This window comes from Leucoraja erinacea, chromosome 29 (assembly GCF_028641065.1).
Source record: "Leucoraja erinacea ecotype New England chromosome 29, Leri_hhj_1, whole genome shotgun sequence".
Lineage (NCBI taxonomy): Eukaryota > Metazoa > Chordata > Chondrichthyes > Rajiformes > Rajidae > Leucoraja > Leucoraja erinaceus.
In genome coordinates, this window is record NC_073405.1 from 27,174,726 (window position 1) to 27,202,391 (window position 27,666).

At 46.3% G+C, this 27,666-nt stretch overlaps 1 long non-coding RNA gene across 1 annotated transcript; it reads right to left on the minus strand.

The window, feature by feature from the left end:
• Positions 1–7: 7 nt before the first annotated feature.
• LOC129711360 (uncharacterized) lies at positions 8–26,696 on the minus strand. The gene is made up of 3 exons (XR_008725824.1): positions 26,082–26,696; positions 21,686–21,793; positions 8–1,600 (listed from the first exon to the last, which is right to left on the minus strand). It is a non-coding gene; the product is annotated as an uncharacterized LOC129711360 (long non-coding RNA).
• Between the last annotated feature and the right edge of the window lie 970 nt (positions 26,697–27,666).

Genomic DNA, 27,666 nt, shown 5'->3' on the forward strand with positions numbered 1-27,666 from the left:
TTTAGTACTCCACGAAAGCCGAGGTGATAGAACATAGAACAGTACAGCATGTGAACAGGCCTTCTTTGGCCCACAATGCATGTGCCCAACATGATGCCTAGCTGAACTGATCTCATCTACCTTCCTAAAAGCCTCTTAAACGTCACTATCATAGCAATGTCTTCCAGGCGCCCACCTCTATGTTTGTGACAAGAGTTTAACCCTAGCCATCTCACGGTCCTCTGGTACCTCAATAGTAGTCAAAGAGAACATAGAACGTAGCACAGTACAGCATTGGAACAGCCACTTCCTCCCACAATGTCTGTGCCGAATATGATGCCAAGTTAAACTGATCTCGTCTGCCTGCACGTGACACACATTCACTGCACATCCACGTGCCTGTTGAAAGCCTTTTTAATGCCATTATTGAATCTACTTCCAGCACCAACCTTGGCAGCAACTCAGAAACAAACCTGCATAAGCCAGGACTCCAGTGAAAACCTTTAGATACCATTTATATATATCGACTGAAATTCAGAGAGATCAGGATCCTCCCTAATTCCCTACAACGCCGTTCATGCTCAGATAGATCTCAGACGAATCGAATTTATGGATTCAATGCACTAAAAATTGAGTTGCATACTTTGCCGATTATGTTGAAGTTCGTTTAGTTTAGTTTCAACCCACCACTATCTGTGTAAAATAAACATGCCCTGTGTACGGAAACAGGCCCTTGAATCCACCGATTCCGTGCCGACCAGCGATCTCCGCGCATTTCTACCCCCGTGCAACACTATCCTACGCACTCTACGGATAATTGACACTTATACCGAGCCAATCAACCCACAACCTGCACGTCTTTGGAGTGTAGGAGGAAACCGAAGATCTCGGAGAAAACCCACGCAGGTCACGTGGAGAAAGTACAAACTCCCTACAGACAGCACCCGTAGTCGGGATCGAACCCGGGTCTCCAGCGCTGTAAGTGCTGTAAGGCAACAACTCTACCGCTGCGCCACCGTGTATGTCGTGTTGTAGATTTCCACCCTGAGACAAAGGTTTGACTGTCTACACTGTCAATGCCTCTCATAATTTTATATACTTCCATCAAGCCTTCCCGTAACCTCCGACCGTCAATGAAACAAAGAAAATAAAAAAGTAAAAAAGATATTTTATATTAAATCTGTAGCACGGTTATACGCGGTCAGTAGTCAATAAATCAGTTCCTCTCCATGGTCCGGTTGGAAATGTGGTCATGCCGTTACATTTGCCAACAGGCAAAAGAACACAAATATTTTTATGTTCTTGAGTGTTGCAGCTTGTGTTAAGTTGCTCAGAAGTTTACTGGACTCCCCCCCCACTGTTGTCGCCATTGCAACTTCCTGTACGTCTTGGAAATATCTTTCTCCTTGCAAGGCAGCGGATGTTGGGGAAATGTTGACAGTCAGTGTGCTTTTCTTGCTGGTCCTGTTCTGCAATGTTATTGACGAGAGCCTTTCTGTCACCCCGAAGATTTTGTTAAGTATTGCCAGAGCAGTTCCAATTTATGCAGCAGTTCCTTTGTCTTCTTCACTGTCGGCCTTTTAGGATTTCGTACCGTTTTCTTCGATTTGCAACATTTTCCCTACGGACATAAAATTTTAACACGTCATGTATTGTCATGTATAAGGTTCGGAGGCAGAGATCACACACATAGCATAGATCAGGACAGTGTAGGGGGGAACTGCAGATGCTGGTTTACACCGAAGTCAGATATCAAAAGGATGGAGTAACTCAGCGGGACAGGCAGCGCCTCTGGATAGAAGGAATGGGTGACGTTTCGGATCGAGACCCTTCTTCAGAAGGCTCCAGAGATGCTGCCTGTTCCGCTGAGTTACTCCATCATTTTGTGTCTATCTTTTTATTATAGATCAGGACAGGACATGAACAGGCCCTTCGGCCCACAATGTCTGTGCCGACCATGATGCCAAGATAACCTAATCCCATCGGCCTGCACGTGGTCCATATCTCACCATTCCCTGCATATCTTCGTGCCCATCCACACGCTACTGTCCAACCTGCCTCCACCTCCCTGGTTAGTGTTTCCTCCACACCGTCCCGTCACATGTACACACACACACACACATACTCACACACACACATACACACACACACACACACACACACACACACACACACACACACACACACACACACACACACACACACACACACACACACACACACACACACACACACACACACACACACACACACACACACACACACACACACACACACACACACACACCGGCAACATGTTCCAGGCACCCACCACCCTCTGAATAAAACACTTGCCAGCACGTCCCCCTTAAACTTTTCCCAGATTGTCCAGGCATTTTAAAATGCATTGAATAATGTATTTTGCAACTTAATGTTAAAAGTTACAAAATACTTTGAAGGTTGCAGTTTATATCGATCAGACCATACAATTGTGGAAACTGCAATGACTTAATGGATATCATCTCTAAGATCGATGCATCATGGCTGTGAACCTGAAGAAAGAACCTAAATCTTGGAGAGTAATAGATTGGTAATTATTGATAATTGTGACAATATCCCACATTAAATGTAACCTTGGATAATATTGCTGATTGATTGAAAGATGTAACTTGGAAACAGGTTCTCCGGTTCACAAAGTCCAAGCTGACCATTGATCACCCTTTCACACTAGTTCATAAGTTATAGGAGCAGAATTAGGCTATTCGGCCCATCAAGTCTACTCTGCCATACAATCATTAGCAATGTTACAAAATTTTTAGATTTAAAAAATCAAGTCTGCAATTTATCCCATCAGATAAAGCATAACAATAAGTTTAATTTGACACCTAATTCACTTTCATATCTCAAGTAATAAAAAAAGTTATGGCCATTTTCATATCCGGAAATTAGCATCTTGTTCCCTATTGATTTTCTATGGACATAACAAAAAAGCTGTGATCGAGGGCAGTCAAAAGCCCATAACCTTCTTAAAAATTAAGAGAACGGAATGAAATTTTCAGTTATCATAGATTGAACCATTCTGAAACAAATATAAAATAATCTTACTTGGAGGACCTGAAATTAAAGCATATAATTAGTTAGTTACCCAATTGTAGCTAATTTCAAACTTCAATTACTAGATCTAAACCTATCCATTTCTTAATAAATGATTAACATTTTTAAATAGCCTAAGTGTCCAAATAATATTCACAAATAATTCACAATAAAACATGATTTTTAAATCTCATTTACATTAATTTATAGGCCAAATGGAAGGAATTTAGTGTTCAATTGCTGTAAATTAAAGTCAATTTAATTCGGCTTTCTAGTGGGTTCCTGTGAACGCTCTGGTTTAGAACGTTCACATTGCGCTGGATTTGTGCCCTCAAATGCCCAGAAAAATACTGCGGGATATAAAGAGCCCAAAATGAACTACTCGCTATAGTAAACTTTGTATAAAGGGGTCTTAAGAAGCCCCTTTTAATGTAAAAATAAGGTACATACCTTTAATTGTTTGCTTTATAAAACCCTGGGGCTGCGAGAGGTCACGGGTTGAGAGAGTGGTTTTTAAACTACTATAACTATTATACAAGGCCATAAAAACTAATAATACATTTTGCGACGGGGTCTTTCAGCGATTTTCCGTTAATGATTTACTAGGCTGAACATTTTCGATTGCAACAGCCTAGAGAAAATCGCGTTTTAAACCCGCCCCCTCTAAACAGCGGCAAAATCGCGCACACGGGGCTGGGACAGATTCTCAATGACGATTCAGGTAGGTTTTGTAACATACCTACAATCATGGCTTTCTATCTTTCCCTCTCAATCCCATTCTTCTGCCTTCTCCCGATAACCGCTGTCACCTGTACTAATCTTACAAATACCAAATGACTTGGATTCCACAGATTCACCACCCTCTGACTAAAGGAATTCTTCCTCATCTCCTTTCTAAAGGTACGTCCTTTATTCTGAGGCTGTGGCCTTTGGTCCTGGATTCTTCCACTAGTGGAAACATCCTCTCCACATCCACTCCATCCTGGCCCGCTTGTCTAGTTCTTCCTCATCCACTCCCTGCACACAACAGGGGGAAATTTTACAGAGGCCCATTAACCAGGGCTGGCAACATTGGGTGAGAGTTGGGAGTGAGAAATTGCGAGAGACCAAGCCCGAGGGAGCATAGCGACCGGGGGGGGGGGAGGAGGATTTACCCCCTCCCGTTAGTACGGAGCATTTGCATTTTTCAGCTTGAAATTGTACAATATGGTGCACACTGTAGTGAGTCTTTTAACTTAAGCTTGAATGCAATATATATGCTTTAAATTGGATTGGAGCATTTTTGAAAGGGGGGCGGTGTGCGATCACTGGCCTTGGGGGTACCCGGTGAGGGAGTGGAGCAACCGAGTGGGGAGGGTGTGGAAGAAGGTGGTTCCCCCTCCCAGGGTAGGAACATTTTGAAATTTGATGTATTAAAATCATGTTTTAGTGCACTGTAGAAGTATGATTTCAATGTTTTTTGTATGAAGTATTTTTAAGAGGTAACTTTTTAAGGGGTGACTTTATCCACACAAAGGCTGATGGGTATATGGAACAAGCTGCCAGAGGAGGTAGTTGAGGCAGGGACCATCCCAACATTTAAGAAAAGGTTAGACTGATACATGGATAGGACAGGTTTGGAGGTATGGACCAAAAGCAGGTGGCGTAGCTGGGACATGTTGGCGGGTGTGGGCAAGTTGCGCTGAAGGGCCTGTTTTCACACTGTATCACTCTATGACTACATTATACCTCCACCATGCATGAATGCTTCAAAATCAAGTGAATAAATCGAGTTTTATTGCCATATACTCAAGCATAGAAACATAGAAAATAGGTGCAGGAATAGGCCATCGGCCCTTCGAGCCAGCACTGCCATTCAATATGATCATGGCTATTCATCTAAAATCAGTACCTCTTTCCTGTTTTTTCCCCATATCCCTTGATGTTGTTAGCCCAAAGAACTAAATGTAACTCTCTCTTGAAAATATCCCGTGAATTGGCCTGCACTGCCTTCTGTGGCAGAGAATTCCACAGATTCACAACTCTCTGCGTGAAGAAAGTTTGTTCTCATCTCAGTCCTAACTGCCCCCCACCCCCTTTATTCTTAAACTGTGACCCATGGTTCTGAACGCCCCCAACATCGGGAACATTTTTCCTGCAGTTACAGTAAGTGAAAAACTAGCAGGCAAGCAGGATGCTTTCACCAACCACTCCCATTTAAAGTCCACTATCTTCCACCGTTTCTACCCAGTGCTTGGTACTTACTTCCAGCAGCCACTGGTTGTCCTCCAGGATGCACCGAGCCGCAGCTTGATCCATGTTGGTCACCTGGGCGAATTCGGCACAGAGACTCGCAGGGCAGCGGAGCAACGCTTCAACGCCTCCGACGGCCCAGGACTCTTGCACTGAGACTGCTCCATGGCCGGAGCTGCAGTGAGCGACTCGCGAGCCCGGCAAACACTCGCCAGCCCCGCTCCCCGTCCGCGTCTGTCCCCGCCGCTGCTTCTGCTTCCAACACCCGCGGCCCATGAGTTTTGAAATTTTCATTGAGCACAGAATTTCTCACAACAGAGCAAGATAAAATTGTGATCAGCGTGAGAATTTGGCGAAATGCGTGATTCTCACGCTCAATGCATGGGAGTTGGCAGCCCTGCCTCTCAATCCCCCTCTCCCTCCTCCCCCTCTCTCTCTCTCCTCCTCTCTCTCCTCTCTCTCTCCCCCTCTCTCCCGCTCTCTCCTCTCAACCCCCCTCTCTCCCCTCCCCCTCTCACTCTCCCCCTCTCACTCCCCCTCTCTCTCTCCTCTCTCCCCGTCTCACCCCCCTCTCACTCTCTCTCCCCTTCCTCTCTCTCTCTCTCTCCCCCCTCTCTCTCTCTCTCCCCCCTCTCTCCCCTCTCTACTTCCCTCTTACTTTCTATCTCACTCTTTTCTCCTTTTCGTTATCCCCCCCTCCCCCTCTCTCCTCCCTCTCTCTCTCTCTGTGTCTCTCTCCTCTCTCTGTCACTCTCCCTCTCTGTCTCTCTCTCCGTCCCTCTCTCCTCTCTCTCCCTCTGTCCCTCCCTCTCTCTCTCCCTCTATCTATCTCTATCTCTCTTTCTCTTAACTCTCTCTCTCTCTCTCCCTCTCTTTCTCCCTTTCCCTCTCTCTCTACTGACTCTGGGCTCGATGCTCCGTGTCTTGAATTTCCGGCCTGAAAAGCCTGGTTCTTGGCCTAGTTGTTCTCTCTCTCTCCCCCCCTCTCTCTCTCGCCTCTCTCTCTCTCTCTCTCCTCCCACCTCTCTCTCTCCCTCGTCTCTCTCTCCTCCCCCTCTCTCCTCTCTCTCTCTTTCTCCTCTGTCTCTATATCCTCTTTCTCTTCCCCCTCTCTCTCTCTCTCTTTTTTACCACCCCTCTCTCTCCCATTCTCTCCTACCCTCTCCACCCCCCCTCCTCTCTTTCTTCCCTGTCTCTTCCCCCCTCTCCCACCTCACTCTCTCCCCCCCCTCCCTCTTCTCTCTCCATTCACTCCCCCTCTGTCTCTCCCCTCTCTCTCCTCTCACCCTCCTCTCTCTCTCCCCCACTGTCTCCCTGTCTCCTTCCCCTCTCTCTCTCACCACCTCCCTTTGAGAGTCTGTCCCTTCGGCACAGAGACTCTCGTGGCAGCGGCAGCGGCGTTTCCGACGGCTCCGCGGCCCGGGACACTCGCACTGTCCGGAGCGCTCCATGGCCGGAGATGCAGCGTCAGCCCCGCAAACACTCACCAGTCCCGGCTCCCCGCATCTGTTCCCGCCGCTGGTTCTGCTCCCATCCCTCCCGCAGCCCCGGCTCTCCAACACCCGCGGACCATGCAGTTTATCCGAGTTTTGAAATTTTCGTTGATCACAAAATTTCTCACCACTGAGCGTGAGAAATTTCCGATCAGCGTGAGGGCGTGAGAGTTTGCTTGAGGGCGTGAGTCTCACGCTCAAAGCGTGAGAGTTGCATTAACACACTTTTTATTAATGTGAGAGGGAACTAAGATACCCAGAGATGCTCACTCTGTCACAGGGAGAACGTGTAAACTCCACACAGACAGCGCCCAAGGTCAGGCTCGAACCCTGGTCTCTTGACGCTATGAGGCGGCAGCTCTAACAGCTGTGCCACCGTGCTGCCCAACCATTGGAAAGCAGACTTTACAAAACTTTCAATTGGGAAAGTTGTCATCAGGTGGATTGGAGAGAGGATAGAAACCACACACTATATTGAAAGAATATACAAACCTAATCGGTTCCAACACCAAAGATCTTGTAATTTTACTTCCGGAGTTGTATACTTCTTGACAAAATATACCTTGTTAGTCTACAACACATGCGGCTAGAAAATAAATAGTTAACATATCTGGTTTAGATTTAATAATTAATCACCACTGTTTTGACTTCTGTATCTTAGGATGGCACAGTGGCTCAGCGGTAGAGTTGCTGCCTCACAGCAACAGAGATCCAGGTTTGTTTCTGACTACGGGTGCTGTCTGTGCAGAGTCTGTACGTTCACCCTGTCACCACGTGAATTTTCTCCGGGAGTTCCGGTTTCCGCCCACATTCCAAAGACGTACAGGTTTGTAGGTTACTTGGCTTTGGTAAAATTGTCCCTAGTGTGCAGGATAGAACTGGTGTATGGGTGATCGCTGGGCAGCGTGGACTCGGCGGGATGAAGGACCTGTTTCCATGCTGTATCACCAAACCAAACAAAACTAAACTAAGGTGAACTGAATTAAAATAAACTAAAATAAGCTAATCTAATCTTCATCATAATCTGTCAAGTACGCAACTCTCAAATTTTAATTCAGGTTATCCTTAAATTAGATTAGTCTGGGAGATCTTTCCGAGTTGAACTGTTTTGCAGGGAATAAAGGAGGATCCCGATGTCTCTTTAAACTTTAGAGGATATAGATGTGATATCTACAGCCTTTTGCTGGAGTCTTCCTGGTTTATCCAAGCTTGCCTCTCAGTTACTGGAATGGAATTAAGTCGTTCCTTACCAAATAAATCCACAAATCTGTCAACCTGACACTCATCTTCCATATAGGAGAGATAACAGGAAACAGGAAGTATTAATGGATATCACAGCGACACAGACTTCCTTGGGAAAAATTGATGACATGCTGAGCGGAAGTCAATTGTGGCGGCAGGGCAGAGCTATCAATGAATATTTCAAACCTTATCTGTGCACAGTCCAAACTATAGAAAGTTTATGACAGAAAGAATGTTTAAGAAGGAACTGCAGATGTTGAAAAATCGAAGGTAGACAAAAATGCTGGAGAAACTCAGCGGGTGAGGCCGTATCTATGGAGCGAAGGAAATAGGCAATGTTTCGGGTCAAGACCTGACGAAGGGTCTCGACCCGAAATGTTGCCTTTTTCCTTTGCTCCATAGATGCTGCCTCACCCTCTGAGTTTCTCCAGCATTTGTGTCTGACACAGAAAGAAGGTCATTTGTCCCATCGTGTCTCTGCCAGTTGAAAACTATCGCCCGTTTTGATTCCCAAATCGTCTCCCATTTCGGGTCTGAAGAAGGATCCCAACCCGAAACATCACCTATCCATGTTCTTCAGGGATGCTTCCTGACCCTCGGAGACACTCCAGCACTGGGTTCATAACGTGTCATTATGTTTTCATATCTTCTGTTTGCTTTCCTAATTATCCCCCATTAATTTCACTTTAAAATCTTTTATACCTCTCCAAATTTCCTGCAGAATTAAACACTTGGTATTTTAAATGAGTTTAGTTTAGTTTAGAGAGCCAGCACGGAAACAGACCTTCGGCTCACTGAGTCTGCGCAGTCCAGCAATCCCCATACACTAGCACTATCCTACACATTAGGGATCATTTACAATCTGAAGCCAATTAATTTACAAACCTGCACGTCTTTGAAGTGTGGGAGGAAATATTTACAAGATAAAATATCTCCAGCTCTGTTGAAGACACAAGGGACTGCAGACTGCGGGGACTTTGAGGAAAGCACAAAGTGCTGGAGGAACTCAGCTGGTCAGGTGGCATCTGTGGAGGGAATGGGCAAATGAAGTGTGTCAGTGAGAGTGAGAGTGAGAGAAAGTGTGTCAGTGAAAGAGAGACATGTAGCGTGAAAGATGTGAATTGTTCAACAACTTTAGGCTCTTGAAACCCATGTGGTCAGAGCACCATTTAATCGAATCCGGGAAGAAATCAGTAAATAGGAAATTAGGAGGGCACTGGTAAATGTTGAATTGGGGGTGGGGCACCAGTAAATGGCTATTAGGGGAGGGCACTGGTAAATGTGGAATTAGGGAAGGGCATTGGTAAATGGACCATTAGGGGAGGGCACTGGTAAATAGGCCATTAGGGGAGGGCACCAATAAAAGGTTTATTAGGGGAGGGCACTGGTAAATGTGGAATTACGGGAGGCATACTTACTATCCAAATTTTGCATTCCCAGAATATGATGCAAAATGATTGAGACTAGTGTGAGATGGGCAGTGGGAAAGAAGGAGGAAGGAAAGGAGAATGACAGGGAGAATGTGTCAGAGAGAGAGGGTGTGTCAGAGAGAGGTGGAGTGTTTGAGAGAAAGAGATAGTGCCAAGAGAGGGAGATAGTGTGTTATATATATATATATATATATATATATGTCTCTCTTGGATGGATTTGCCAGGATTTATTAAGACACTTGATACTATCCTTGGCAGCAAAGACAGTGGGCTTCCCGAGTCTGAGAAGCGTTGGGGGACTTCCTAAGTTCCTAAGTGGCCATTTGGCTTGTTTTATGGCCTGTGTCTTTAAATTTTAGATTATATTGTTATATTGTGGGTGGGATTTATGACGTATTCTAGGGTTGGTTTGGAGCTACGTTTCTTGCGCAGAAGCTTAGTTTTTAGTTTAGTTTTGGACCAGCATGAGGAAGGCTTGCCCTTTGAACATGCGGAGTGTAACGGAGACACGAGGAGTTTTCTAACCATTAAAGCGATAAGCTGGAGTTCGATGAAGATTATAGTGTACGAGTCGGAAGAAGATTGGATGTGTACCTTATTGTTTCTCATCTGCAATAAAGAATCTATTAATCAAAAGACTGTGTTATGAAGATTTATCTGTGAAGAAGCTCTGAAGGTCTTTGACGGAGAGCTCGCATGCGTATAATGACATTCTCCTTAATCATGCAGTCCATTTAGCGGCTAGAGGGAGTAATCCCTTGAACGGAAAAAAAAAACTGCCGCTAAAGTTCTTAAGGGAGAGGGTCCCGCTCCCATGAGGAGTGTGAGGAAAAAATGCTGGTGTGTTTGCATATTCACAGTTGCTAGTCTAAAACTAAATGGCGGTGAGTATCGGGAGAGGAAGGAACCTGCTGCTTGTGGAACCTGCTGCTTGAGCGGTCCCGAGGCGCCTACGTGTGGTTGCAGGTCCAGATGCTGCACGATCTGGACTGTGCATTGCCTTTATTTTTCTCTCTGGAGAAAGGGCGGTGAGCTCGCAAACAACTTGTAGAGCTGCTCGTGGGTGATGGCTCCTCTGTCTCAGATTCAGAGAGGATCACATTAGTCCGGTCCTTTTATGGGTCCCTGTTCACCGCAGATGAAATCAGCAGGGAGGCTCAGCGGGTCCTGTGGGAGTGTCTACCGACTGTAGATAGGGAGGTGCTTGAACTTCTTGATGACCCCTTATCACTGGAGGAGTTAACTCGTGCCCTGCAGCTCAGGAGGGGCACTAGTTAACTCGCCTGGGCTCCGTGCTGTCCCAACTGATCCACCCGGACCAGTCCTATACAGTCCCTGGCTGGTCCATTCAGGATAACATCCACCTGGTTAGGGACCTGATTCGTCCATATCAGGGTACTGGTCAGTCAGCTGCTTTTCTGTCTCTTGATCAGGAGACGGTTTTTGACAGGGTGGATCATGACTACCTCTTCGGGACGCTGCAAGCGTTCGGATTTGGACCGCATTTTGTAGCCCGGGTCCAGCTTTTGTATGCTGCAGTGGAGTGTCTCGTGAAGGTTAATGGTGCGTTGTTGGCTCCCATTCATTTTGGGAAGGGGGTTCGCCAGGGGTGTCCCATGTCGGGTCAGTTGTACTCGGTCTGTGTGGAGCCGTTCCTGTGTCTTCTTCGGAGGCGGTTGACAGGCCTGGCTTTACGAGGACCGGGGGTGGCGGTGGTTCTTTCGGCTTATGTCGATGATGTACTCCTTATGTTCACTGATCCTGGTGACCTGCGGAGGATGCGTGACTGCCACAAGGTTTCCTCGGCTGCAACATCTGCCAGGATTAACTGGAGTAAGTGCTCTGGACGTTTAGTGGGTCAGTGGCAGGTAGACTCCATGCTGGAGGGGATGACATTGTATGCGTGGAGCACCACACACCTCCTCTATCTGGGGAGTCCTACTGAAGATGCTTGGCCGGCAAACTGGCAGTAGTTGGAGATGAAAGTGGTTGCCCGGCTGGGGCGCTGGTCAGGCCTGCTTGGAGTTCTTTCCTTCCAGGGTAGGGTGCTGGTCATAAACCAGCTGGTGGCCTCCATGTTGTGGTACCGGCTGGCTACTCTTGTCCCGCCCTCTATCTTTGCAACTGCATTGCAGAAGAAGCTGGTGGATTTATTTTGGGGAGATAAGAAGCACTGAGTCTCCACAGCAGTCCTGAGTCTCCCGTTAGAGGAGGGCGGCCAGTCATTGGTATGCGTGCGTGTACCCAGGTGGCGGCTCTCCGTCTCAGGACTCTGCAGAGGTATATGTATGTAGAGACCCCCCCCAGGTAGCACGCTCTGGCCACGCATATTTTCAGTCGGGGTCGTTGTCTAAGGGAGGTTTCACGGCTAACTAGCTAACTAGCTATTTAGTTATCTAACTATCCAGATAGGTAAATAGTTAGATAGCTACATGGCTAGATGGCCAGCTGTTGCTGGTTAGATGGCTAGCTGGCTACCTAGCCAACTAGCTAGTTAGCCAGCTGGCTAGATAGCAGTTTGGTTAGAGAGCAAAATAGTTAGCTAGTTAACTAGTTGACCATCAGGTAATCTATCTTGCATGATAGCTGTCGAGCCTTTCACTATTCGGTAAGTTTCAATGAGGTTCCCCCTCATCCCTCTAAACTCCAGGGAGTACAGGCCTCATCGTAGGTTAACCTACTCATACCTGGGATCATTCTTGTAAACTTGCTCTGGACCCTCTCCAGAGCCAGCACATCCCTTTCTCAGATATGGTGCCCAGAACTGCTCACCATACTCCAAATGCGGCCTGACCAGTGCCTTGCCTGTCCCACTTAGGCGACTCTTTAGGAGACTGTCAGGGAATAGTTTTAATGGAATTCACCTACAACACCTGGCAACAACCTACGACAACCTACGACTGCAACTGTCGCCAAAAATTGTTCCACATGTTGAAAATGTTGCGGCAGTTGCATGTCGTCGCCCAAAAAAATTACCATAGTGGGACAGGCCCATTAGAGAGCCTCAGCATTATATCCTTGTTTTGTACTCTAGCCCTCTCGAAATAAATGCTAGCATTGTTTTTGCCTTACTGTTGATTCGACTTGCAAATTAACTCTTTGGTAATCCTGCAACAGCCTTCCCTAGTCCATTTCAACCTCCGATATCTGGATTCCACATTTAGAAAATAGTCTATGCCTTTACCACAAAAATGCATGACTCCCCAATTTGCTATACTTCTCTCCCAATCTACAAACCTGTTTATGCCCTTCCGCAGAGTCCCTGCTTTCTCTACGCTACCTGCCCCTTTACCTATTTTTGTACCGTCTGCAAGGGCGTGTTTAGAGAGAGAGAGAGAGAGAGGGGAGAGGGAGTTTTCGCTGGAGTGTTGGTGGGTGAGAGAAGACTCAGTAGAAGGTCATATTATGAGAGGAATGGATTGGGTAGACAGTCAAAGTCTTGAGGTGAGTGGATGAATGTTTAAAGGAGATTAATGAGGCAAGTTTTTTGTACATGGAGTGAAGCAGTTGCTTGGAATTCATTGCCAGGGGAGGTGGTGGAGGCAGATATGACAGTGACGTTTAAGATGCAATGTAGAAAGGTACACAAACACGCAGGGAATGGAAGGATACAGAGTGGGTGTAGACAGATGGGATTAGGTTAATTTGGCATTATGGTTGGCACAGATATTGTGGGCTGGAATGCCTGCTTGATTATTGTACAGTTAATCCCTTACTTGGAACTGTAATCAAAGGCTTTGTGCAAAATAGCATAAATAATATCGGAATAAATCTCCAAGCAACCTTCTTCAGAAACAGCCACCCACATTAATTATGCATGACTTGCTCTTTACATTTTTATGATGTCTCTCTCTAATTAGCTAATTAACAAAACTTTATCCCTAATCAGTACCGTTAAATGCTAAATGTCGAAGCCGTAATCATTAATATTATAATAAATACGAGATAATGGCAGCACGGTAAATAAGAGTATATAATATTGGGGCCTGTTCGGAGGGCCCTTTATCACAGGGCGGCACGGTGGCGCAGCTGCGTTACAGCGTTACAGTAGAGTTGCTGCGTTACAGCGCTTGCAACCGGGTTCAATCCTGACTACGGGTGCTGTCTGTACAGAGTTTGCACGTTCTTCTCGTGAGTCAGTGGGCCAGGCAGCATCTCTGGAGAAAACGGAACGGTGACGTTTCAGGTCAGGGCCGTTCTTCAGTCTGACGTTTTCCCGCTTTTGCTGTTTTTTGACTTTCAAGCAAAAAGCTTACTTCATCATGTTTAATACTTCTCAGTAAAATGGCCGACATTAACCCTCAACCTCTGGGGTATTCGATGTCTGAGAAAATTTGAAATCTTACATCACGTCAGTGTATTACAAAGATACACACATAATGCAAAGGGTCAGGCAGCATCTCTGGAGAAAATGTCTGGGTGAAGATTTGGGTTGGGACCCTTCTTGTTAACTGCCTTGGAAGCTGATTGTGCAGGAAGGAACTACAGAATATGGTTTATACCGAAGGTGGGCACAAAGTGCTGAAATAACCAGACTGAAGAAAAGTTCCAACCTGAAACGTCACCCATCCCTTCTCTCCAGAGATGCTGCCTGACCTGCTGAGTTACTCCATCACTTGGTGTCTATTTTTGGAAACTTATTGCACTGAAATCCATGAAAAGCATTTCAGGGGCTCAATGCAACTTGTTGCCTCTGTTGTGTTGCACAGATATTACGATTGATAATCTTAAAATTTCTTTGCATTTATTTTTGCAGATGCTCATTCATTTTATCCCCAAGAACAGATGCTCGTAACATCAGTGAACAAGGGAGACAATATACTAAAAGATATTTTGAAGAAGGGTCTCGGCCCGCAACATAACCCATTCCTTTTCTCCAGAGATGCTGCCTGTCCCACTGAGATACTCCTGCTTTTTGTATCTGTCTTTGATTTAAACCAGCATTTGCAGTTCTTTCCTACACGTACTAAAATATCTATGAACTCCCAATTTATCTCTTCTAACTTTCCAAAGTAATAGAGTGGATTGGGAGAATGACTCACCAGCTGATTGTACCTATACCTATACCCATGGGTTTATACGACACAGTGGGCAAGGTCCTCTAGTTTTGTAACCAACAAAAATATTCTGAAGTAGGATCATTTTTTAATAATTAGTTAGAGTACAGAGCAGGAGGAAAATATCCATAAAGAAACAAAATAAATAATTTCTGTGACAGGTTCAACACTGATTTTAAGGCAACTGGTAGTCTCCTTTAATCTGGACAAAATTATGAGATGCACTTGACATCCCCCCCGGAAGTCCCCACGAAAATGTGGCGCCTAGGCCGGGTGAGGGGGCCAATCTCGACCTCATCAGGACTTCCGTGCCGATCGGTGGGTCTAATTTGCCGGCTGCGGCCAGGGTTCTGGAACTCCAGGCTGGACGGAGCCGGCAGATCCATTCCCATAGACAACTTTGTGGCCGTTATGGGCCTGTCCCACTGTACGAGCTAATTCAAGAGTTCTCCCGAGTTTCCCCTGATTCGAACTCGGAGAATTACGGTAATAGCCGCTCGTAGGTACTCGGGGCTCTCGTGGACATTTTTCAACATGTTGAAAAATCTTCACGAGTCATCACGAGCTTACCCCGTGTCCCGAGTACCTGCCGTTAGCGTTACGAGCCACTAAGAGACGTCCCGAGCTCCGACGTAGCCGCTACGTACATTCTACGTGCTTACCACGAGTTTGATGTTTTATAACTCGGGAGAGCTCTTGAATTACCTCGTACAGTGGGACAGGCCCTTTACTTTGGCTCCACGTCTGCGCAGATGGACCGTTCTGGAACCGTTGGACTACTCTTGGCGGCCATGGCCTCTGTTGGTCCGGCCAATACAGATAATCCAGAAAGGCTCTAGAACCAAGGGTGCATGAAAATTGGTGGTGAACCTGTAAGCCCTTTTGTGACCAAGGCTCTCGAAGTGTACAACCTGTTACATTAAAACATGCGATCCCACTTGTTGCAACAAAATAACACCAACAGCAACAAGATGGATAGTCAGAGGGTGGTGAATCTGTGGAATTCTTTGCCACAGAAGGCTGTGGAGGCAAAGTCAGTCGATATATTTAAGGCAGAGATAGATAGATTCTTGATTAGTACGGTGTCAGACGTTATGGGGAAAAGGCAGGGGAGTGGTGTTAGGAAGGAGAGATAGATCAGTCATGATTGAATGGCGGTGTAGACTTGATGGGCCGAATGGCCTAATTCTACTCCTATCATATGTTCCAGCATAGAAGGAGGCAATTTATCCCACTGAGTCAATGCAGGCTCCTAGTCGAACAATCTAGTGGGACCCATTTCCATCACAGTGACCTTTTGAAAGCGCCTCTATCGCCACTTTCCCTACAGACAGCAATTTTATAATTTTTAGTTTTAGAGATACAGCATGGATACAGGCCCTTCGGCCCACCAAGTCCTCACCGACCATTGATCCGCACACACTGGTTATTTAGCGACAATGTACAGAAGCCAATTATCCCATAAATCCTGCACGCCTTTGGATAGTGGGAGGAAACTGGAGCGCCTGGAGAAAACCCAAATGATCACAGGGAGACTGGAGTCTGGCAATGCCGCAAAATCATGGCCCCTCTTGCATGTGGGATCAGTGGACCATTTCTGGTGTGGCAATACTCCACAGGACTGTTTGTGAGAAAATAATGTCACTGTGCGTTGGCACTTTGCACAGGTGACAATAAACGCACCATTGAAGCACAGGCAGCATCACACACATCCAAGACCATTCCTCTTCTGGGAGACAGATAGTATTGGGGAGCAGCAGAAGTTTACGATAAGCTCAGTTATGTATGCTCAACGCAAAATCAGAAAGGATGCCCAAAGTTGTAAATGGTACAGCGTGGGACTGGATGTCAAGTATCCCAACAGGCTTTGGGAGGATGCTACTAGCTAGAGACAGACAGAGCGAAATGCTGGAGCTAGAAGAACAAAGGAGCGCAGTGAAAACGGTCAAGTCATTGGGAGCAGAGCTGAATGTAACTTCATGGCTATGGCAGTACGGCCTTGAGAAGATATGGTGCCTGCAACGGATATTTTGCAAAATAACTCTATAATGAGAAGGAGATATGAATAGGCAACATAATTAAGAACTCCCTAGCCTGATACAGAATGAAGATGTGTTTTGTTTATTCAGCCCTTGGAGGAGTGACAGCTTGAAATGATTGACTGTAAAGCCACGAGAATCTTGGGTTAGAACAAAAGCTTCCTTTCCAAGATTGAAGGAAAATTAGTATAAAAGAGGGGCGGTCCGAGACATCGGCAGCAACAACCCAGGAACAACCAACACAAGAAGGAGGGACCTGAGTTAGAAGCTCAGAGAAGACTACCCCCTCCCAACAGAGTGGAACTGGCTAATTCATTCATACAGTTTATATCTGACTCCAAGTCATGGGTTTTATGTTTTAGTTTAAGAAGTGATAAGTTGAAATAGTAAAGTAAAGTTATTAGAAGTCAATTGTTTGCATGCATGTTTAAAGTAATGGGCCTGTCCCACTTAGGCGATATTTCAGGCGTCGGTCAAGTTGCCGGCAGTCGCCTGAAAAACCGGCAACTGGAACAGCGACTGTCAGAGTGGAACACGCACACATTGCTTCCTTCACCAGCCCGTTATGCAGGTGGGGGACAGGGCAATGGGGGGGGGAGCGCTGTCTGAGTGAAATTCACACGGTGCAAAGCCAAGGTGATATCGCGATGAACAGGAAGGTTGGCGCTGTAATTAAGTCGGCTAAAGCACAGTGTACGGTAAGCCCTTTAAAAGAAGGGGGGGGGGGTTAGGGCGGATGGGGAAGAAGTGAGGAGAAGGAAGAAGAAGGAGTGGAGACAACTTCTAAGAAGCCAGAGAGACATGGCTGTGAAGCTCGGCGGACATTAACATTACCGGTCGGTTATCCTTGATTCTGAAAACTACTGTTCCTACGTTTTCCTTTCCCAATGAGCCAATGAAATTCACCAGCCATCACCGGCTACAACCTACGAGAACCTACGAGAACCTTCGCCTCCTGGCGACCCACTAGGACCTCCTGGTGACCCACCTACGGCACGAGAATTCTCGCTACTCTCCATGGCGGCTTCATTCTAGTAGCCGCTAATTTTTCAACATGTTGAAAAATTCTCGACGACCATAATGAGGCTGCGACTAGTTCCCAGAATGCGGGAACTCCTCACGACCATGAAGGCGACTCCCCGGCAACCACCCGCGAACATGTGGTGACCATGTGGCGACCATGTGGCGACCATGTGGAGACTGAATAGTCTCCTGCAGTTGCCCAAAAAGTCGCCTAAGTGGGACAGACCCAGAAAACTCGAGTATTAATAAAGATTAAGTTGTACTAAACTAAAATAGAATCTTTTGTTCAACACATCAGTTGATACCCTAAAGAGGTAATAGGGTCAACAATGGTATCAGCCCATGAAATATTACATCAAGATGCAAAATAACTTTACCAACTTTTCGATTCGCAATGATTTTCTTTAGACTTATCCCTTTAATATAGATGCAATTGAAAGTCAACCTTGTTGGTGGGTTTGGAATCACGTGGTGGATGAACCAGGTAAGCACAACGGATTTGTTTAGTTTACTTTGGTTTAGAGATACTGCGTAGAGTACAGAGCCTTCGGCCCACCGTGTCCGTGCCGACCAGCCATATACAATTTACCGAAGCCAATTAACTTACAAACCTGTGTGGCTTTGCAGTGTGGGAGGAAACCAGAATACCTGGAGAAAACCCACGCGGTCACAGGGAGAATGTACAAACTCCATACAGACAGGACCCATAGTCACGATCGAACCTGGGCCTCTGGCGCTGTAAGGCAACAACTCTACCGCTGTGTCACCGTGGCGCCCATCTGAGATATTCCATAACTTTGACTATTGGTTATATTGTTTCTATCTCTGTACTATTTCCGAAAGTACTGAGGGAAAAAAAAGGCACATTTGCCAATCATCTATCATCACCTCAGGATCTTTCAAAGCAAATTCCAGGCACCTAAGTACATTATGTGGTGCAGTTGTCATGTGGGAACAAACACGACTCTTATCTTATTTTTACAATCTTATACTAAACATGGTGGAACTGACAATCTAAACCCCCCTCTCTCTCTCTGTCTCTCTGGGTTGAACCAATCCATTATTCATCTGCAACAGGATATCTGCATTATTAATCTGTCAATGGAACAATTACAAGGCCTGGAAAGCATTTGCTTTCGTGGAGACCTCAAATCTGTAGTTGTAATGCTGACAAAACCATCAGCGTTCATCTTCATTACAGCATATTTGTGGCTTGTGCTCGTGTGTAATTTAACGTGGAAATCAAAAAGCAGCTGAAGAGAAGAGAAACCAGTTATGCTGCACTAGAGAAACTATATATTTTTGTTAAATGGGCAGCATGGTGTCACAGCGGTAGAGTTGCTGCTTTACCGCGCCGGAGACCCGGGTTCGATCCTGACTACGGGCGCTGTCTGTACGGAGTTTGTACTTTCTTCCCGTGGTTGGGTTTTCTCCGAGATCTTCCGTTTCCTCCCACACTCCAAAGACGTGCAGGTTGATAGGTTAATTGGCTTGGTATAAATGTAATAATTGTCCCTGGGGTGTGTAGGATAGCGTCAATGTGCGGGGATCCTTGCTCAGCGCAGACTCGCTAGGCCGAAGGGCCTGTTTCCACGCTGTGTCTCTAAACTAAACTAAACTAAACTAGTTGATTTGTCATCTTTAAAAGTAATTCTTATACAAATCACGCTGAAAGAAAGAAAACACTGAAAATCCTGCAACTGACTAGGTGGGATCCAAAGCCGTATTAACGGCTTACAAATCCTTCATTACTCTTTAACAAATTCCCCCGCATGCATAAACTAATTTTATATTTGTACATTCTAATCCCTCAGAAAATATTTCACATTATAATGAATTTAAAAATAGTAAAAGTAATTTGATATTATCCAGGAAGTTTATTTATGCTAATTCTTCTTCTCCCTTAATCATTTTTTGATCTTTTGTCTTTTATAGTTGCCCTGTAAAATGTTTAATATGGTAATTAAAATTGTGGCATCAATCTTGATGCTAGATCTATAATGAATACAACGGCACACAGTGCAGTGAACTACAGGGCTCTGGGGAGTGTTGTAGAGCAGAGCAATCTCGGAGTGCAGGTACATAGTTAGTTGAATGTGGCACCACAGGTAGATAGGGTGGTCAAAAAGGCTTTTGGCACATTGGCCTTCATCAGTCAGAGTATTGAGTATAGAAGTTGGGAGGTCATGTTGTAGTTGTATAAGGTGTTGGCGAGACCACATTTAGAGTATTGTGTTCAGTTCTGGGCACCATGCTATAGGAAAGATGTGGCAAAGGGTCTTGCTTGGAACAAGACCAGCTCTGTCAGGACCCTGAATGGTGGTCTCCCCCAGGTCTCTACTCTGTCCTAGCTCCCCTACTCTTCAACATTTATGTGAGCGACATGCCAACTATCTCGTCCAGGAAGTTTGCATATGCAGATGACCTTGCCCTTGCCCTTGCCCTTGCCCACCAGGGAGCTGCCCTTGAGGATATCAGCAGATTGCTAACCCAAGTCTTGAAGGGGATGGAGGAGTACTTCACCATCTGGTGATTTCGCCCCAACCCATCTGTCAACTGTCACTGCCCTTCACCTCAGCAATCGGCTCGCCAATGCAAAGCTCTGAGTGTCCTTTTGTGGTAAGCAGGTGAAGAATGAAGAATTCCCCAAGTACCTCGGAGTCACCCTGGATCGCACCCTCACCTGTCGTGAACACCTGAAGAGGGTGGCTGATAAACTGAAAGCAAGGGTCAACATCATCAGGAAACTTGCAGGCAACAGCTGGGGATCCAATGCACACACCCTCCGTACCACAAGCTTAGCCCTAGTCTATTCAACAGCCGAGTTTTGCTCAACAGCTTGGACTACAAGTTGAGAGGAGAAAGGTTTAATGGACAAGTTTTTTACACAAGAGTGAGTGTTGGGGGCCTGGAACACAGTGGCAGGGATGGTGGTGGAGGCAGATATGATAGTGGCATTTAGGAGGCTTTGAGATAGGCTCATGGAAGTGCGGAGAATGGAGGTGCAGGCAGTTGAGATCAGTTGAACTTGGCATCATGTTCGTCACAAACATTTTCGGTCGAAGGGCCTGTTCCTGTGCGGTATTGTTCTATGTTCTATCCAAAAGTCTTTAAAATGCCTAGTGTAATGTATCTACTTCAACAGCCACCCGCCCAGAAATGCATTCCAGGCATTCCCCACCATCTGTGTAAAAAAACCTGCCCTGCACATCTCCTCGAAGCTTTGCCCCTCTCACCCTATTTCTTCACCACAGAACCTCAGCAAATAAATCTTATGCAGAGTGCGTAGGAAAGAACTGCAGATGCTGGTTTAAATCGAAGGAAGACACAAAATGCTAGGGTAACTCAGCAGGACAGGCAGCATCTCTGGAGAGAAGGATTGGGTGACGTTTCGGGTCGAGACCATTCTTCAGTCCTTCTCTCCAGATACGCTGCCTGGCCCGCTGAGTTACTCCAGCATTTTGTGTCTACGTTTTCTGCAGACGCAGAGAAACCATTCTGTACCTAAACCATAACTTTTAACCTCGGTAACGTTTTCTTCTCTGGGAAGCTCACTTGCTCAAAGCACTGGCCAAACCTCTGCCCAAATGCCCATGTGCATCTATTGTAGACGAGTGGGGCTTCAAGGATGCATAGCATTTCCGTACAACTTGCCCCTGGATTCTGAGGTTGGGAATTTCCCATGGAGATTCTCACAGTTTCCCATACTGTAAGAAACATAGAGTACAGGACAAAATGAACTATAGATGGTGCTGGAGTGTGGCAAATCTTTGCATGCTCATAATTATTGTCATGGTCTTAATCATAGTTATATAGTCATAGCCATGTTCATAGTTATAGTCAGTCTTAGTCTTATTCATAATCATAATCACAGTCTTTATCCCATCCGCACTGGTCCCACCTGCCTGCGTTTGGCCCATATCCCTCGAAACCTGTCCCATCCACGTACCTGTAATTATTTCTTCAAAGTTATGATAGTCCCTGCCTCAACTACCTCCTCTGGCAGCTCGTTCCGTACACCCACCACCCTTTGTGTGACACGGTTAACTTTAAGATTCCATTGAAATCTGTTCCTTGAGGGATCAAGCCGAGTTGAATTCTGGATAATGTATACGTACCAAGGCAGACATTGTATTTCTGTGCAGGGCGCGAAAACTCATCTGCAGGTCGTTACACGATTCACAGGTAATATTTAGTGCTTTAGTTTTCCATAAAATTTCACATACCTTATAAAAAAATTAAAAAACAAGGAAGTTAGCTGGAGAATGGAGACATGTTTACTTTAGACTTTAGAGATACAGAGCCGAAACCCATCACACTCTGGACTTGTGAGGTGCAGATGATGGAAAGGCTGTGAGAAGTTTCTTTAGGGTGGCACGACAGCGATAGAGTTCTTCATAGTTTCATTGTTCTTTAGAGACGTGCAGAAACAGCTTCGGACCACCGAGTCTCGAGTTACTCCAGCCAATTTTATGTCTAAGTAAATTCACCGACAAAACTGCACGTTCTGCAGACGGATACTGTGCTGGAGGAAACTGGGAACCCCGGAGAAAAATTCTGTACCTACGGGGATAACTTTTAACCTCACGGTAACGTTTTCAGGATTGCACCTGGCTCACTGGCTCAAAGCACTGGCCAAACCTCTGCCCAAATGCCCCTGCGCATCTATTGTAGCTGGATGGGGCTTCAAGGTTATGACCATGCTGGCAAGGCATCTTGGCACATGATGGTAGCACAGACTGGGAGAGTGTTTCATGCTGACCTATTGTTTTCTATCCATTAAAGTTAACGAACATAAAGATGTCGGTCTGAAGTTTCCCACAATACAAGTCTCAGACAAGTTGAAGTTATCCCACTCTCCGGTCCACTCCCTACACACACACACGAGGGGAATCAACCTATAACCCCGCACGTGTTTGGAATGTGGGAGGAAACCAGAGCACCCGGAGGAAACCCACGCGGTCACAGGGAAAACGTGCAAACTGCACGCAGGTACCCCGGTGGTTTCCCCCCACATCCCAAAGACGCGTGGGGTTTGTAGGTTAATAATCCCTCTGCAAATTGCCCCAAGTGTGTAGGGAGTGGATGGGTCAGTTATTCCATTGGTAATGATTGCTTACTGGTGCGATATCAGTTTAGTTTAGTGGGCAACACACATATAGTCGCCTTGGTTGGGCGCCATCTTGGAAGCCTTGATATGAATGAATATTGTAACAGGGAAAACTATTTCCCCAAGAAACAATATTCTTGGAGGATTGTAGACTGACAATTTAGCATCTTCAACATTACCCTGCAAAAGCCTTAATGCATCAAATCCTTGATAGAAAAATATGATATGATTGTAAGCTAATTTATTTTAAATTGGTTACTTAATACCTCTGTTATAAATAGCAGTAAAACAAAATCTTATGTCCTGGGTCATTGAATTCATAAGTTGTTTGTCTGCAAGTGCATGGAATAATAATTCCTTACATCTGCGGGTTTTATTGACTGAGGGCACATTTCCATTCTGTTTACGTGACAAACCCGCACGTCTTTTGAGTGTGGGAGGAAACTGGAGCACCCGGAGAAAACCCGCGCGGTCACAGTGAGAACGTGCAAACTCTGTACAGACAGCAACATAGTCAGGATCGAACACGGGTCTCTGGCGCTGAAAGGCAGCAACTCTACCGCTGCGCCGCCGTGCCGCCCTATTGTTGAATGGAATAATTTATTTTCTTAGATCTCTTAACTTTTTTCAATCAAATGACCCAATCACTCAGCTCATTGCTAAAAGGAATCTGTTGTTATTATTTCCTCTGTCTCGGACCCCTCATATCGAATTTAATCTCCTCCTCTGTCTCCAAAGAAAACAACCACACCCAAGTCAGACTCCCCCCCCTCAGCGCTCTGATACTTAAGCTCGGGCAACATGAAACTTGTGTCAACATCCATCCATCTCCACCACACTCTGCATTGATCGCTGATCACCTTCCGAATACTTCATCCTCTGCATAATACCCCTTCCCGCTCCGCTAGGTCTCTGCCACCTCTGCTTCCCACCAACTTCAATGGGCGGCACGGTGGCGCAGAGGCAGAGTTGCTGCCTTACAGAGCCAGAGGCCCAGGTTCGATCCTGACTACGGGTGCTATCTGTACAGTTTGGGTTGTGACCTGTGTGGGTTGTCTCCGAAATCTCCGGTGCTGATTGGTCCTGATCTTATCTTCCCTCCCACCTCTGACTTTGACTCAAGAAGGGTCCCGACCCAAAACGCCAGCTATCCTTTTTCCAGAGTTGGAGGTAGGGGAGGGGGCTCTAAGGGCTGGAGGCATTACACACGCACTTGGCGTCTATCACCATATGTTATTGCTGTTGATTGGCATGATGAGATTCCTGCAAAGAATGGTAAACTATTTTCATGTCAAGTTCATAAGTCCATAATTTCATAAGACATACGGGCAGAATTAAGCCATCCACGTCTTTGTGGGCCAGCAACAAATGACCTCGGGCAGGGTGGTGCTTGGCAGGTCCAGTGTTGGCGGGGGAAGGTGTGATCTCAAAACGGAGACAATGTGGTGAACTGTGGAACTGGTAAAACAACTCGGGTGGAGGAATGGACAAGGGGGGGTGGGGGGGGGGGGGGGGGGGGGGGGGGGGGGGAGGGGGGGGGGGGGGGGGGGGGGACAGCGATGAAGAAGGGTTTCGCCCGAAACATCGCCTATTTCCTTCGCTCCATAGATGCTGCTGCACCCGCTGTGTGTCTTCAGCAATTTTGTGTACCTTCGATTTTCCAGCATCTGCAGTTCCTTCTTGAACACCTGGGCCTCCTTCATTGCCAGAACGATGCCACATGCAAATTAGAGGAACAGCACCTCATATTTTTCTTGAGATCACACCTTCCCTCACCAACAATGGACCTACCAGGCACCACCCCACCCGACCCCGTCATTTGTGGCCGGCCCTGATTATCCTCCTCTTTTCTAGCCTCTTTACACCCAAAATATCACCCATCCATTTTCTCCAGAGATGCTGCCTGACCCGCTGAGTTACTCCAGCACAGTGTGTCTATCTTTGCTATAAACCGGCATCAGCAGTTTCTTGTTTCTACGCCAGAATTGTCATGACACAGGTGAAAGCCATTTATCCCTTGAACAAAAATTGACAGACAGGGCGGCACAGTGGCACAGCGGTAGAGTTGCATTAACACTAGAGACACGGGTTCGATCCTGACTACGGGTGCTATCCGTTCAGAGTTTGTACGTTCTCCCCGTGACCTGCAATGGTTTTATTCGGGTGCTCCGGTTTCCTCCCACATTCCAAAGATGTACGAGGTTCATTGGCTTTGGTAAACATTGTAAATTGTCGCTAGTGTGCAGTGTGTTCTGGTACAACAGGGATTGCTGGTGAGCCGAAGGGGCTGTTTCCACACTATATCTCTCAAAGTAAAATTAAAACTACAGTGGAATATTAGCATTGGCACATGAAGCATTGCATGACATTTTGTAATCATTAATGAACATTAATTATTGGTCAATGACAAATGTAACGACTATTTAATATTTAGGGAGCACAAAAATTTCTAAGCAGCACAATCTTAAGTTATTTTATTTTTTGTTTAGTTTTGAGATACAGCGATCTCCGCATATTAGCACTATCCCACACACACTAGGGCCAATTTGCATTTATAAACCAAACCAATTAACTGATAAACCTGTGTGTCTTTGGAGTGTGGGAGGAAACCGAAGATCTTGGAGAAAACCCACGCGGTCACAGGGAGAACATACAAACTCTGTACAGACAGCACCAGTAGTCAGGATCGAACCCGTGACCCAGGGCTCTGGCACTGTAAGGCAGCAATACTACTGCTGCGCCTTACAGTAACACTACTCCTTTTGCGGAGGTATTAATTGATTTAGTTTAAATGGGAAGTTAACATGGGAAGGCAATTTATCAACGATTCAATCCATTAGAATAGTCTAAGTACAAATGACTCTGGTTCTGTATTATTGTGCAAGTCCACCACTGACTTTCCAGCAACTGCTGGTCAGGCACCTCCTTTAATCCGGACAACATTTCGAGAGCACACTTTGAATACCCCCCCCTCCCTCCCGGATGTCTTCCCGATAATGTAGCACCTAGGCCGGGTGAGGTGGCCGATCTTGACCTCATCGGGACTTCCGCGGCTGATCGGCGGGCCGAATTTGCCCCCTAGGGCTGGGGCTCTGGAACTCTGGCCCGGCCGGAAACGGCAGATCCGATGCCCCAGCCAACATTCCGAAGCCGACTGGTATCTCGACCGCCCTGTGGCCTAGGTGGATTGTTCCAGTATTGGTGGACTTCTCTCGGAGGCCGTGACCTCTGTTGGTCGAGCATAATGGGTGATCCAGCAAAGCTCCGGAACCAAGGGTGCAGGAAAATCGGTGGTGGACCTGTACTTGTAAATATGGCGCTGCAAATGGTTTTTTTTTTCAGATTAAGAGAGGCATTTGAAAGAAGATAATTTAAAATAAAAGGATTCTGGCAGTCATACATACCAAAGATTTGAAGTCACGAGGTGAATTTGGAAATCTGGTCCGTGTGATGGATTTCATTCTCACATTCTAAAATAGAAAAATAAAGTCATAGAGTAATTCAGTGTAGAAACAGGCCCTTCAGCCCAACTTGCCCATGCCGACCTACGTGTCCCATCTACACTAGTCCCACTTGCCCGCGTTTGGCCCATAATCCTCTAAACCTATCCTATCCACGTACATCCAGATGTTTCGTGAATGTTATGATACTACCTGCCTTCTCCGGCAGCTTGTTCCATATACCCACCCACTTGCCTGATGGGAGAGGAGAGAAGAGGGAGTGACCAGGGTGAGACTGGTCTCTCATTATGCTGGCCTTGCCCGGGCAGTGTGAAGTGTAGATGGAGTCAACGGAAGGGAGGTTGGTTTGTGTGATGGTCTGGGCTGATTACACAATTCGCTGCAATTTCTTGCAGTGTCGATGGAGCTGTTGCCAAACCATGCTGTATGATGCATGCCAATAAAATGCTTTCTCGGGCGCATCTTATGAGTTCATACTGGAGGAGGAAGCCTCTTGGCTGTTGGTGATGAGGTTAGCAGTAACGGAGCATCATTCAGTGTGCCCCGGCATCTTAACTGCGTGACAGATGATAGCGAGTTCTCCATTGATCACGGTGGCGCAGCGGTAATTTGCTGCCTCACAACGCCAGAGACCCGGGTTCAATCCTGACTACGGGTGCTGTCTGTACGGAGTTTGTACGTTCGCCCCGTGACCTGCATGGACTTTCTCCAAGTCCTTCAGTTTCCTCCCACACTCCAAATGCTTACCGGTTTGTATGTTAATTGGCTTGGTGTAAATGTAGTAATTGTCCCCAGTGTGTGTAGGGTAGCATTAATGTGCGGGGATCACTGGTTGGTGGGCCGAAGGGCCTGTTTCCGCGCTGTATCTCTAAACTAAACTAAACTAAGCTGCTGTCAGAGTGGGATTGGCAAAGCACCCAACGGTCTTAGTTACCCACCGGAAAGGAATGGAGGATACAAAACACATTCAAAACCACAAACAATTTTACAATTAGTGCACAGGCCGAAGGGTAAAACATATATTTCATGGGGTAAAAAGACACAGTGGTTGCAGAACTCGAGCCAAGAAAATAAGTAATGGATGAAATGCTGCACAATGTAGGATAGTATTAATGAGGATTAATGCAGTTTGAATCCATATGCAAGGTACATAAACGATTGAATTACCAAGAAAGTACCATCGTGCAGGGGAAAGTACCATCGTGAGCAAAAACCCAAAGTGCTAGAGTAACTCAGCGGGTCAGGCGGTATCAATGGAGAAGGAATGGACTGACGATGTTTTGGGTCGGGACCCTTCTTCGGGTTGCTTTGAGTGGGGGTGACGTGTGGGAGCTGGAAAAGAGAGGTGGGTGGGTGGTGGTGGGTGGTGAGGGGGGAGGGTCGGGGAGGGAAGTGATTAGCAGACGAGTGGAGTACCTGGCAAAGACTAGAGGTGAAAAGGAGACGCAAGGGTATTAAATAAGGAAAGTGCAGGAGGAGAGAATAGTAAAGCAGGAGAGAGGGATATGGGTGGATCTCCGCTCTAACA